At 42.1% G+C, this 11,793-nt stretch overlaps 1 protein-coding gene across 1 annotated transcript in view; it reads left to right on the top strand.

The window, feature by feature from the left end:
• Positions 1–470: 470 nt before the first annotated feature.
• CELF2 (CUGBP Elav-like family member 2) overlaps positions 471–11,793 on the top strand; it is a 701,166-nt gene continuing 689,843 nt past the window's right edge. The window contains exon 1 of the mRNA XM_084628178.1: positions 471–503. The gene's annotated coding sequence lies outside the window, so the exon portion shown is untranslated. The remainder of the gene's footprint in view (positions 504–11,793) is intronic.

Raw genomic sequence — 11,793 nt, 5'->3', positions numbered from 1 at the left:
AGTGTGCTGTGTTGTATCAGTTAAAATGAAAATAAATGTCATGCAAAAAACCATATCCAACCCTCCCTCCACCAGCAAAAAAACAACAACAAACAACCTTTTCAACTCCTGATTTTTAGCCATCAGGAGTGGAGAGAGACGCAGACAGCATGGTCCCAGCATGCTTTTTGCCGGTTTTTTTTTGTTTGCACATTAGCTGTCAGTTGCAGCCCTGCAGGTAGTAAAACCCAGTGGGAAGAGGGGCGGGACAGAATGAGGCAGCCTGAACTGACAGCAAATTTAAATCACTGAGCCTTCTTTTTTTTTTTTTTTTCTCCTTTGGTTTTTTTTTTTATTATTATTATTTTTTCTACTCTGCGACAAACTGAAAAGATTCTAGCACACGTTAATTTAACAACCCTGCTTCTTCTGTTTTTTTCCCCTCCTTTCTGCTTCCAGGATAATTAAAAGAGAAACCTGTAAAGGCAACATTCCTTCAAGCGAGTTGGTGCTGCAACGTGCTGGTGAGACAAATTTTAATTTTTTTTTTCCCCTTTCCCTGTCTTTTCTTTTCCTTTTTCGGAGCTGAAAGCTTTTGTATATCTAATGCAGTCATAAGTGAGGTCCCCCTGCTGTGGGGAGTTAGAATGTAATGAAAAGGTGTAATTGCTTGATATCTGACCTTATCGTATTACTTAAAATGGGTAATAACCGTATTCGTGCCTGTCTTCATGAAGCTTTCTCTCTGCTGGGCAAATAGTCAATTCACAGAAGCAGTGCTGTGACTGTTGCACTATGATAATGGGGACTAGGTTGTTTTTTGGTCACCATTCCACACTCCTGTCAGAAAGAATACTTGAGTTGTTTGGGGTTTTTTAATTGCCTGAAGCACTGATATTAAGGGGGATTCTTATAAGGCTTGGGTATCAGTCTGGCTGTTCAGCTGTTTACTAGGCAGACAGGAAGTGCCACAGTGAAACTTTCTGAATATATATATTTCTTCAGCTTGGTTTTACTGGGGTCAGAATATATGGGATAGGTTGTTAAGTGCTATGGAAAGTTCTTTCTAGGCATTAGGTTGGTCATCTGTTACGTGAGGGGAGGGGGAAAGTTCAGCTGTCATTTCTTAGCAGTAGTTGCTATTAGTGAAGCTAAAAACTTTTACACAGAATGCCTATGTTGCCTTTGTTAAAAAATGAGTTTGATTCTGTCGAGAGTTGCAGAATGTGTCAATGACAATTATTAGATTTGTGTTGTGCACCTTCAAATACTCCTGCTTTCTAATGTCTTTCTGACCTTATCGAGCAGTGAACATAAGAAGCATTAAAAAAAAAAGTCAGATCACTCGCTTGTCATATCACATTTTTGTATGACTTTCAGAGCCTGATCCTGCCAAGTTGAGTACCTGCAACCCCTACTAAAGTCAATAAGGAAGCTGAGCTTGTGGACTGTCTTACAGAAGGCTGTTTAACACTGCCTCACAGAGGTTTTTTTGGTGGGGGTGGGGGAGGCAGTACAAAATCTGAAACTGAGGCCCCCTTCCAAAAAAACTACCAGGAGGAGAGGCCCAGGGTGGGATTGGAGAATGAGCCCGCACAGCACTTGCCCCACAGGGACAACTCTTGTCCCCTGGGGCTGGGCCTGGGCCCAGGTCCCCGCTCCAGGCATTGTGACCTGCTGCATGGGGTCACGGCAACACTCAGGTTTATGGTCGCAATGCCACTCACTCAAATTTTGTCATGACTGAGGGGTGGGTGGGCCAAATCTGAGTGGCGCTGCACACCAGTGCACCCAGTTGCATCGCCACTTGGTTTCGGTACCGTCTCGAACAGGGGATGATGAGCAAACTGCCCCTCCCCCACAAAGTGGCCTACACCCACCTAAACTTGATCAAGTGGTTGTTTCATTTTCAAATTAATATTATTAATAATGATATATATTAGCTGTGTATGCCCTTAGGGCCTGACCCTGCCAACTCTTATTCACATGAGTAACCCCACTGAAGTCAATGGGGCTAACTGAATGAATCAGAATTACTCACGTGACTAAATATTTACAGAATTGAGCTTGGCAACCTGGAAGAATACTTTCTTATGTTTACATAGGCTGAGGATTTCAGAGGAGTAAAAGGGAGTTAGGCTCCCAAATCCCATTGAACTTCAATGAGATTTAAGCCCCTAACTCTGTTGGGCTCCTTTGAAAACCACAACCTTAATCAATAAAGTACTGGAGCCATCCATTATTTGCTTTGAAATGAATCAGCTCCATAGTGATACATCAGAGCTCCCCAGTTTTTAATCTACTTTGCCAAGTCTGCATTATAACCAAAGAATCTGGAGACCAAGTCAGGCTAAGCTGTGATCAGAGAAGTTAAGAACTAAGTCTCTTTAGGAAACCTGGTTAGAGGAGGAGAAGAGGTGATGGTGGCTGTGCCATATGCTAATTTACATTACTTTGTGGTCTAAGGAATTTTACTTGTGCAGGTGATAGGGTTAAGGTGCATTGGTTGGTGTTAGCAATTCTACCACAGACACTTTGTTACTGTGAGTATTTCAATCACACTTTAAAACTTTCTTCCTTTAGAATATTTTGCTGTAGAAAATTTACACCATTCGTGTGGAGAATTGTGCTATTTTGTATTAAATTAGATCGCTATCGCTCCTGTGTCTTATTTCTGCATCCAATAGCCCTGTCCCCAAAGTGCTAAGGTCCACAAGGGCCCCCAAAAGTCTCCCTTTGTCCCCTGTAATCCTAACTCCCCATCCATTAGAGGAGAAAAGTATTGAATTCAATATTCTTGCTAAGAAAATAAATTTGTGTTCACCGAATATAAACTTACAGTTAGAAGCATATCTGAGATAATATGAGTAAATTGTAGTCTGTTGACATTACACTATACAGTTATAGGCCCCGATTCTGTCCAATAAAATGGTTCCTTTACACTGTTCCAGTGGTGTAAAGGCGATTAAACGATCTTCATAACATACCCCTATTATAGATGGATTCTCCAGGTGGCATAGAACCATCAAGGGTCTACACTATGTCCTTCCTTGTCCAACACAGGAACAGAGCACGGCAGAGTTTGGGCCATAATCTCTAAAAATGATCCAGATCACTGTACTTTTTTAAAAAAAGTTCTTGATGAAAACATGAACTTTCTCTTTAAATGTGGTCATCTAAATAAAACAAATTGTATAATGCTGCAAATTATTTTAATACTTCCCTATACAAACCCATACAGCTTTAGGAAATATCTAGTTGAATTAAAACTGATCTCTGTAAAAAAAAAATTTCACAGATTCCTAAGTGTTAAAGGACCTTTGCCATAGTTTAGTTTGACCTCTTGCCTAACATAAGCCATAGTCCTTCCTATCAATAACATCGAAATAAGAAAACACCAGGCTATGAAAAAGCAAATCTGTGAGGCTACAATTGTTAAGACTGTAGAAGAGAAACATTGCTGTTCTATGTGAAGAACTGTTATCATCACTAGAGCTTTAATAAAAATTGTAAAATTGTAAAATTATAGGTTTCACTATAGAGCCCAGTCATCCATAGCAGTAATCAGTCCATAATCCTGCTCATTTAGATGCCAGGAAGTATTATACTTCCCCTCATTAATAAAATATAAAGGACAGCTCACAGTGATGTTATCAAACAGGCTAATTATCAATTAGCTTTCAGGAAAAAACAAGCTTAATCCTGCATTCTTCCCACACCTCCAACTCCCAGTGAAATCAGTGGAAGTTAGAGGTGCTCAAGAAATTTAGAATCAGGCCTACTTTGTAGCCAAATCCCAAATTCACCATGAACTAAATTGATGTAGGATTCTGTCTGGCCAGTTTTGCAGCTCTCTGTATATATGTCCGTGACTTCACTTGGGATCTGACCTGGCAAAGCACTTAAGCCTATGTATGGGCTTAAGTGCTTGCTGGTTTGGAATCATTCCAGTATCTCTAGCATTGATGGCCTGCTGGTAGCAGTGAGTTTTGTTCCATTCTGATGACTTTTTGGGGACCTGGCTCATAATCCTTGTATGCTTCGGCTTGGAAGTATTGAGGACCTGCTCCCAACCTGCTGGATGCCTATGGATTTGTGGGAGTTCAGGGCCTCTATATTGCCTTTGGTCCCATTTTTGCCATGCCTTCTCTTCCCCTGTCCCTAGTGGTAGTGGTCCCCAAAAACTCAAGAGGGGCCTCTAAGGAAGATCCTAGGTCTTCACAGAACTAGAAGGTGGAGAACACAGTGTGTCCTGCCCACACATTCTTCCCCATGGCCTTCCAAGTCACAATCTCTCCACCTATGCAGGCCATGGACGGTGGAGCATTCTTTGGTAGGGGGCAGCAACACAGAGCTCGGTGGGTAACCCACACCCCCTTGGCTCTCAGTCCCTCTCTAGCAGTGGCTGAGCCATATAGAGAGGTTCATGAGCCTCCTACAGCCTTGGCTAATGGAGCTAGGTCTTTTAGCTCAGGCAGTAGAAGCTCATCCAGATGTAATTCCTGCTGCTGACAATTCACTCAGGGGGACAGCATCAGGCCTTGTTCATACTAGGAGAGTTGACCCAGTATAGGCATAGTGGTGTCGCTAAACCAGCAGAAATCTCCTGGTTTAGATGCAGGTATATCAGTAAAACTGTACTTATGGTTGTTCAGGGAACCAGCATAAGTTCTGCTGGTATAAGTACCGTTTACTTGTCCACACTAGGGCTTTTGCTGGCATAGCTATGTCAGTAAAAAGTTCACACCCTTACCCAACGTAGCTATAGCAGTATAACCTGACATCAGGAATTATAACATTCAAAAAGCAGTAGGAGAACACTTCAATCTCCCTGGTTACTCAATAACAGACTTAAAAGTGGCAATTCTTCACCAAAAATCTTCAAAAACAGACTCCAACGTGAAATTGCAGAACTGGAATTAATTTGCAAACTGGACACCATCAAATTAGGCCTGAATAAAAACTGGGAGTGGATGAGTCATTACAAAAACTAATTTCCCCATAGTAATTTCCCCCTACTGTTACTTACACCTTCTTGTCAACTGTTTGAAATGGGCCACTCTCATTACCACTACAAAAGTAATTTTTCCTCCCTTAGTATTCTACTGTTAATTGAATTGTCTTGTTAGACTGACCCCCTCCCCCCCAACTTGGTAAGGCAACTCCCATCTTTTAATATACTATGTATATATATACCTGCTACTGAATTTTCCACTCCATGCATCTGATGAAGTGTGTTCTAGCCCACGAAAGCTTATGCACAAATAAATTTGTTAGTCTCCAAGGTGCCACAAGGACTCCTCGTTGTTTTTGCTGATATAGACTAACACGGCTACCACTCTGAAAAGTATAACCTTGAAGTGTAGACCAGATGTTTTACATACACAGAGGAAGAGTTCATACATTGAGATCCCCTCCATGTGCAGTGGATGAGTGGGAACCAGTCCCACTCACTGAATTTTTAAGTGAACTGTGATTGGAAAAAAAAAATGTGAAGGAACAAAAGTTTTCCAAAGGACTTTACCCTTACATGTCTTACACCAGAAATAGATGGCAGGGTAAGCGTAAGTCCAATGGTGATGTTTTTGTGTAAACCAAAGTACTGATTCTCACCTAAATTCTTTGCAGTCACTTCAGAAGAGTCATGGCTTGTGTGAAACAAGCGTTTATTTCTGCCTCAAAGTTTTTCTTCAGCACCCTCCACGGTACTGCACATGCAGAGAAAAACATCCCAGACTTTAAAATCTGCTGACTTTTCCAATAAGTCTATTTTAATGTTATCTCTTCTATCACACTACTGTACTAACTGGCATCACACATTCACAAGCAAAGTCCTACATGGCATTTTTTAACCATAGAGATTACAAAAACACACTGCTTCACTGGCAGATTCACGTTGCCACAAAATTGTATTTGTTAATGGAGCTGTGAAAATACATTGCACCTGCCATCTCTTAGCTCAGGGATTTTATATACGGCTAAGAAGAATGTAAGAATGCCTGCAAAATGGGGTTTGGTTGTATCGGCTTAGCTTTAGAGGGAAGAGTGCTCTATAAAATTCTTACCCATAATTGGACACAGCTGACAGCCTTACTTAACTAGTGCTCACGAATGAATGAACAATGAACATATTCTGCCTCTTCTCACCCCAGAAGAATGGCCATTCCAGATCAGATGCCAGATGTTAACGCTATTGTGCATAGCCTTGTTGTAACTGCAGGTGAGACAAATGTGAAGCATTTAGGGACATTTGCTAGTCTGCAGATTTAAAAAAATAATCATGCATGGCATTCTAAAGAAATACATATATTATTCCACATGCTGCATGCAACACACAACTTTCAAATGTGGGCTATTCTATAGGTGTATACTCATGCAATAAATGTTCTATTCTACTGTTGTATTTTTATGCCACAAATTGTACTGGATTCTACTGGGTGCTGCTTCCATTGAAGTCATTGACAAAACTCTACTGGCTTCAGTGATATTAGGATTGGACCAACTGTCCAAAGTTCAGGAACCTAATCAAGCTATCAAAGCTTAGACACAGTGACAACATAACTTTTCCTCCCTCTGATTTAAGTCCTGACTTAGGGCTTGATCCAGATCAATAGGAGCCATTCAGCTGATTTCAATGGGCTGTGGTGTCATTCTAGTAAAAAGCAGCAATAATTGCACAGGCTGTGATCCAGCAAAGCAGAACTAGATGGCAGGATAGTCATATGCTTAACATTATAGCACGTGAATAGTCCCATTGGAATGAATGGGAGTACACACATGCTTAAAGTTAAACAAGCATGTAAGTGTTTTGCTGGATCCATAGCTTCTCATTCCATGTCCTCTGTTAAGCAAAATAACTGGTGGAATTCAGAGATGGCCCAAACATAAGCCCTGAGCAGCCATAAATTTTGGTGAAGTTTGGACCTATGTCCAGGTTTTGTGGCTGGCTTATAATTCTGTAAGCCCCAATTTCAGCAAAACGCTCATATCCATGCTTAAAACTTTAACTTTAACATCAGGAGAATTACTCACATATGTAAAATTAAGCATGTACTTTCCTAGACTGGGGCCAAAAAATCCAAGGATTCCACCACCCCCATAAATTCTGGGGAAGTTAGGATCTGGTGCTGCACTTCTCTCATCGGTCCCACTTCTGGTTGGAATGTGATTTTAAGAAAATCAATATAATGATCCCAATGCAAATATGAAAATATTTCTGTTTGTAATCAAAAGTACGTAACTGCATCCCTAGTCAGCAAAACACACAATGCATCCTTAGTTAGAAAACTTGCTTAAAGTGAAGCATGTGCTTATGTGCCTTGCTGAATTGGGGCTGTGATCTTCTGGACTATCCTGCTTTCTTGAAACTTACCCTTGTGGTGATCTGGAGGTTTTTCTGTTCCCATCACACTGTACCTGGTGTATCCCCAAGTTTCATGCTGTCAGAAGTATGAGGGCCAAATTGAAAATACTGGTGTGTGTGAGTGTGTAATCTTTTCAGTGCAGACTTTGGTCAGTGTGGTTCTGTTCAGAGTAGGTGCATGATAGTAATGATGTCCAGGCATAAGGCCAAATCCTAGAACTGCCCCCAAAGCTGATATGCTCATACTCTGCAACAGTAGCACTAATTCCTATTCTGGCCAACAGCAGCTGAATGCGCTGCTCACTGTGAGGTTTATTCCTGCCAGGAGTGTGTATGAGCTGCATTAGACCTGTGCATTATGCCTATAGCTGGATCAGAGAATGTAGCTCATGAATAGGCAGCCTATACTGTCCTCAAGCCCCACATCCAGTTCCAGAATGCCCTTCTGCAGCTCCTACAATGGAGGACCTGAGAAATGGCCTTTCCATGAATTTTTGCGGGGAGCCAAAATAGAGGTGGCCAAGTTCCACCTCACACTCCTCCAGCTGGTCACAATTTTCCTGACAGGCACTTATGTGCAGCGCCTGAAAGAATTTGGCCTATTGTGCCCATATTCATCATTCATGTGACACCAGTGAAGTTATATCCTTCAGAGCTAGGGCCAGGGCAGTGAGCTGCAAACATAGGCTGGTGCTTAAAGGATCAGTGGAGATCTCTATTAGCAAGTGAATAAAAACACAGACACACAATGTATTAAACCAAGCAGTAAATGTGTCTAAAAATAAGTTATTACCCCATGTCCAACAACAATTAGTCAAATGGTAAGTATGTATTATTAGTGTGCATTCCAGCTTGGTTACATGGGGGCATGATCCAAGTCTCATTCAAATCAATGGGAGCCTTACCTAAGGGCCCAACCCCACTTCACTGTGGGTTGGACTCGGGCCCTAGGAGTGGCCAGATCTTCAGCTGCTGTAAATCAGCATTGCTTTATTGAGCTTAGTGATCATCAGCTGAGGATCTGGACTAGGTTTTATATTTGAATGGCTGGTTAATATTAGACTTGGCTGAATAGTATTCACTGAGGGCCAGATTAACAGATTTTAAGGGACTATTACGATAATTTAGTCTGACTTTCTGCATAACACACACCATAGAATTTCACCCAGTAATTCCTGCATGAAGTCCATAACTTATGGCCGAGCTGGAACATATATTTTAGAAAGACATCCAGTCTTCATTTAAAGACTTCAAATGGTGGAGAATCCACCACATCCTTTACTCATATAAAGTGGCACTTTATTCCACAAGTAGTCTTGTGGAGTGAGGCACTAGCAAATGTGACTTAGGGATCAGGATCAGGGCCGGAAAAATATCTCAGATTGATAGTATTTTAGTGATTCTCTCAGATCTAATTAGTGACCCAGAGTGATCCGGACATTGTCTCTATATCAGAAAATCCCAATTTTGCAGGCAAGTGGCCCTAATAAATCTGTTTCCTAGAAAGTAGGAAATATTTTGACATTGCTATCTCCCCTTTTCTTTGGATAACATCATAATTTCGGCAGGCTTCTGGTGTATTAACCCATAAAATGTCTTCCCTTAGGAAGTCATAGAAGCCATTGCTTGAGACGTTTATTCAGGCAAATATTCAGTACTGCTCATATCCTTCATTGGCAAGGTGATGGACGAGGTAAGGCAATAGATCTCTCTCATACATAAAGATCACCTGAACACTATCCCAAACTTGAACCAAACTTTCTGATTTTTTTAAATGGTGGGATAACATGCTTTTTTTCTGTACTTCCTGAGTTTGTCTCGGCACAACAGTGAAAATACAGAGGCTATTCTCACTATACATCCAACCAGGTTCAAACCTCAAAGTACTAAAAATCTCTTGTAAGTCTCTCTCTCAACACTTCTGGTTTCACAGAATCGTAGGAAGTAGAGATGGAAAAAAATCTGTGAGGTTAGCTACTGTAGCCCATCATCCATGTGTATGGTAACGACCCTGGTAATAGAGTAACAGCCGTGTTAGTCTGTAGCTCATGAAAGCTTATCTCAAATAAATTGGTTAGTCTCTAAGGTGCTACAAGTACTCCTTTTCTTTTGCAACCCTGGTAATGGCTACTAATGGCTTATTTGGTCTATATTTCCGTTTATACATGTGTTTCTCATAATACAAGAATGGGGGACATTCAATGGCATTGAAAATCAGCAAATTTAAAATTGATTAAAGCAAATAATTTTCACACAATTCATATTTTATCTGTGGGACTCAAGCCTGGGAGCTCATCAGAATTTTAAAAAAATGATTGATTCACTGACTTCTAATTTATAGTCAAGCATGGTCTATTGAGCAGAAGGCTGGGAGCTAGGATCCAGGCTCTCACACTGAGTCCTTCTGTGTACTTGGATAACACACTTACCCTTTCTACCTCCGTTTCCCCCTCTGTAAAATGTGAATGAGAATGCCTACTTATCTACCTCCCAGGGACATGTGAGCAATAATCATGGAATCATAGAAGATAAGGCTCGGAAGAGACCTCAGGAGGTCATCTGGGCCAACCCCCTGCTCAAAGCAGGACCAATCCCCAACTAAATCATCCCAGCCAGGGTTTTGTCAAGCCTGACCTTAAAAACCTCTAAGGAAGGAGATTCCACCACCTCCCTAGGTAACCCATTCCAGTGCTTCACCACCCTCCTAGTGAAATAGTGTTTCCTAATATCCAATTTAGACCTCCCCAGCTGCAACTTAAGACCTTTTCTCCTTGTTCTGTCATCTGCCACTGCTGAGAGCAGCTTAGCTCCAACCTCTGTGGACTCCCCCTTCAGGTAGTTGAAGGCTGCTATCAAATCCCTCCTCACTCTTTTCTTCTGCAGACTAAACAAGCCCAGTTCCTTCAGCCTCTCCTCGTAAGTCATGTACCCCAGCCCCCTAATAATTTTCATTGCTCTCTGCTGGACTCTCTCCAATTTGTCCACATCCTTTCTGTAGTGGGGGGCCCAAAACTGGACACAATACTCCAGGTGTGGCTTCAGTGCGGAATAGAGGGGAATAATCACTTCCCTCAATCTGCTGTCAACACTCCTACTAATGGAGCCCAATATGAAGTTAGCCTTCTTGGCAAGAAGGGCACACTGTTGACTCATATCCAGCTTCTCCTCCACTGTAATTCTTTTCTGCAGAACTGCCACTTAGCCAGTTGGTCCCCACCCTGTAGCAGTGCATGGGATTCTTCTATTCTAAGTGCAGGACTCTGCACTTGTCCTTGTTGAACCTCATCAGATGTCTTTTGGCCCGATCCTCCAATTTGTCTAGGTCACTCTGGACATATCCAGCATATCTACCTCTCCCCTGAGCTTAGTGACATCTGAGAACTTGCTGAGGGTGCAATCTATCCCATCATCCAGATAATTAACAAAGATGTTGAACAAAACCAGCCCCAGGACCTACCCTTGGGGCACTCCGATTGATAGCAGCTGCCATCTAGACATTGAGTCATTGGTCACTATCCATTGAGCCCAATGATCTAGCCAGCTTTCTGTCCACCTTATAATCCATTCATCCAATACACACTTCTTTAACTTGCTGGAAAAATACTGTGGGAGACCGTATCAAAAGCTTTGCTAAAGTCAAGGTATATCATGTCCACCGCATTCCCTATATCCACAGAGCCAGTTATCTCATCATAGAAGGCAATCAGGTTAGTCAGGCATGACTTGCCCTTGGTGAATCCATGTTGATTGTTCCTGATCACCTTCCTCTGCTCCAAGTGCTTCAAAATGGATTCTTTGAGAACCTGCTCCATGATTTTTCCAGAGACTGAGGTGTGGCTGTGGTTCCCTAGATTCTCCTTCTTCCGTTCCTTAAAGATGCGTGCTATATTTGCCTTTTTCCAGTCGTCTGCGACCTCCCCCGATCGCCACAAGTTTTCAGAGATAATGGCCAATGGCTCTGCAATCACATCAGCTAACTCCCTCAGCACCCTCGGATGCATTGCATCCGGACCCATGGACTTGTGCATGTTCAGCTTTTCCAAATAGTCCTTAACCTGTTCTTTCACCACTGAGAGCTGCTCACCTTCTCTCCATACTGTGTTGCCCAGTGCAGCAGTCTGGGAGCTGACCTTGTCTGTGAAGACCGAGGCAAAAAAAAAAAAAAGCATTGAGTACTTCAGCTTTTCCACATCATCTGTCACGAGGTTGCCTCCCCCATTCAGTAAGGGGCCCACACTTTCCCTGACCTTCTTCTTGTTGCTAACATACCTGTAGAAACCCTTCTCGTTACCCTTCACATCCCTTGCTAGCTGCAACTCCAATTGTGCTTTGGCCTTCTTGATTACACCCCTGCATGCTCGAGCAATATTTTTATACTCCTCTCATCTGTCCAAGTTTCCACTTCTTGTAAGCTTCCTTTTTGTGTTTAAACTCACCAAATAGTTCTCTGT

The sequence above is a fragment of the Lepidochelys olivacea genome (genome assembly GCF_965140295.1).
Source record: "Lepidochelys olivacea isolate rLepOli2 genome assembly, chromosome: 1".
Classification (NCBI taxonomy): Eukaryota; Metazoa; Chordata; order Testudines; family Cheloniidae; genus Lepidochelys; species Lepidochelys olivacea.
This window is presented reverse-complemented; position numbering and strand designations above follow the sequence as displayed.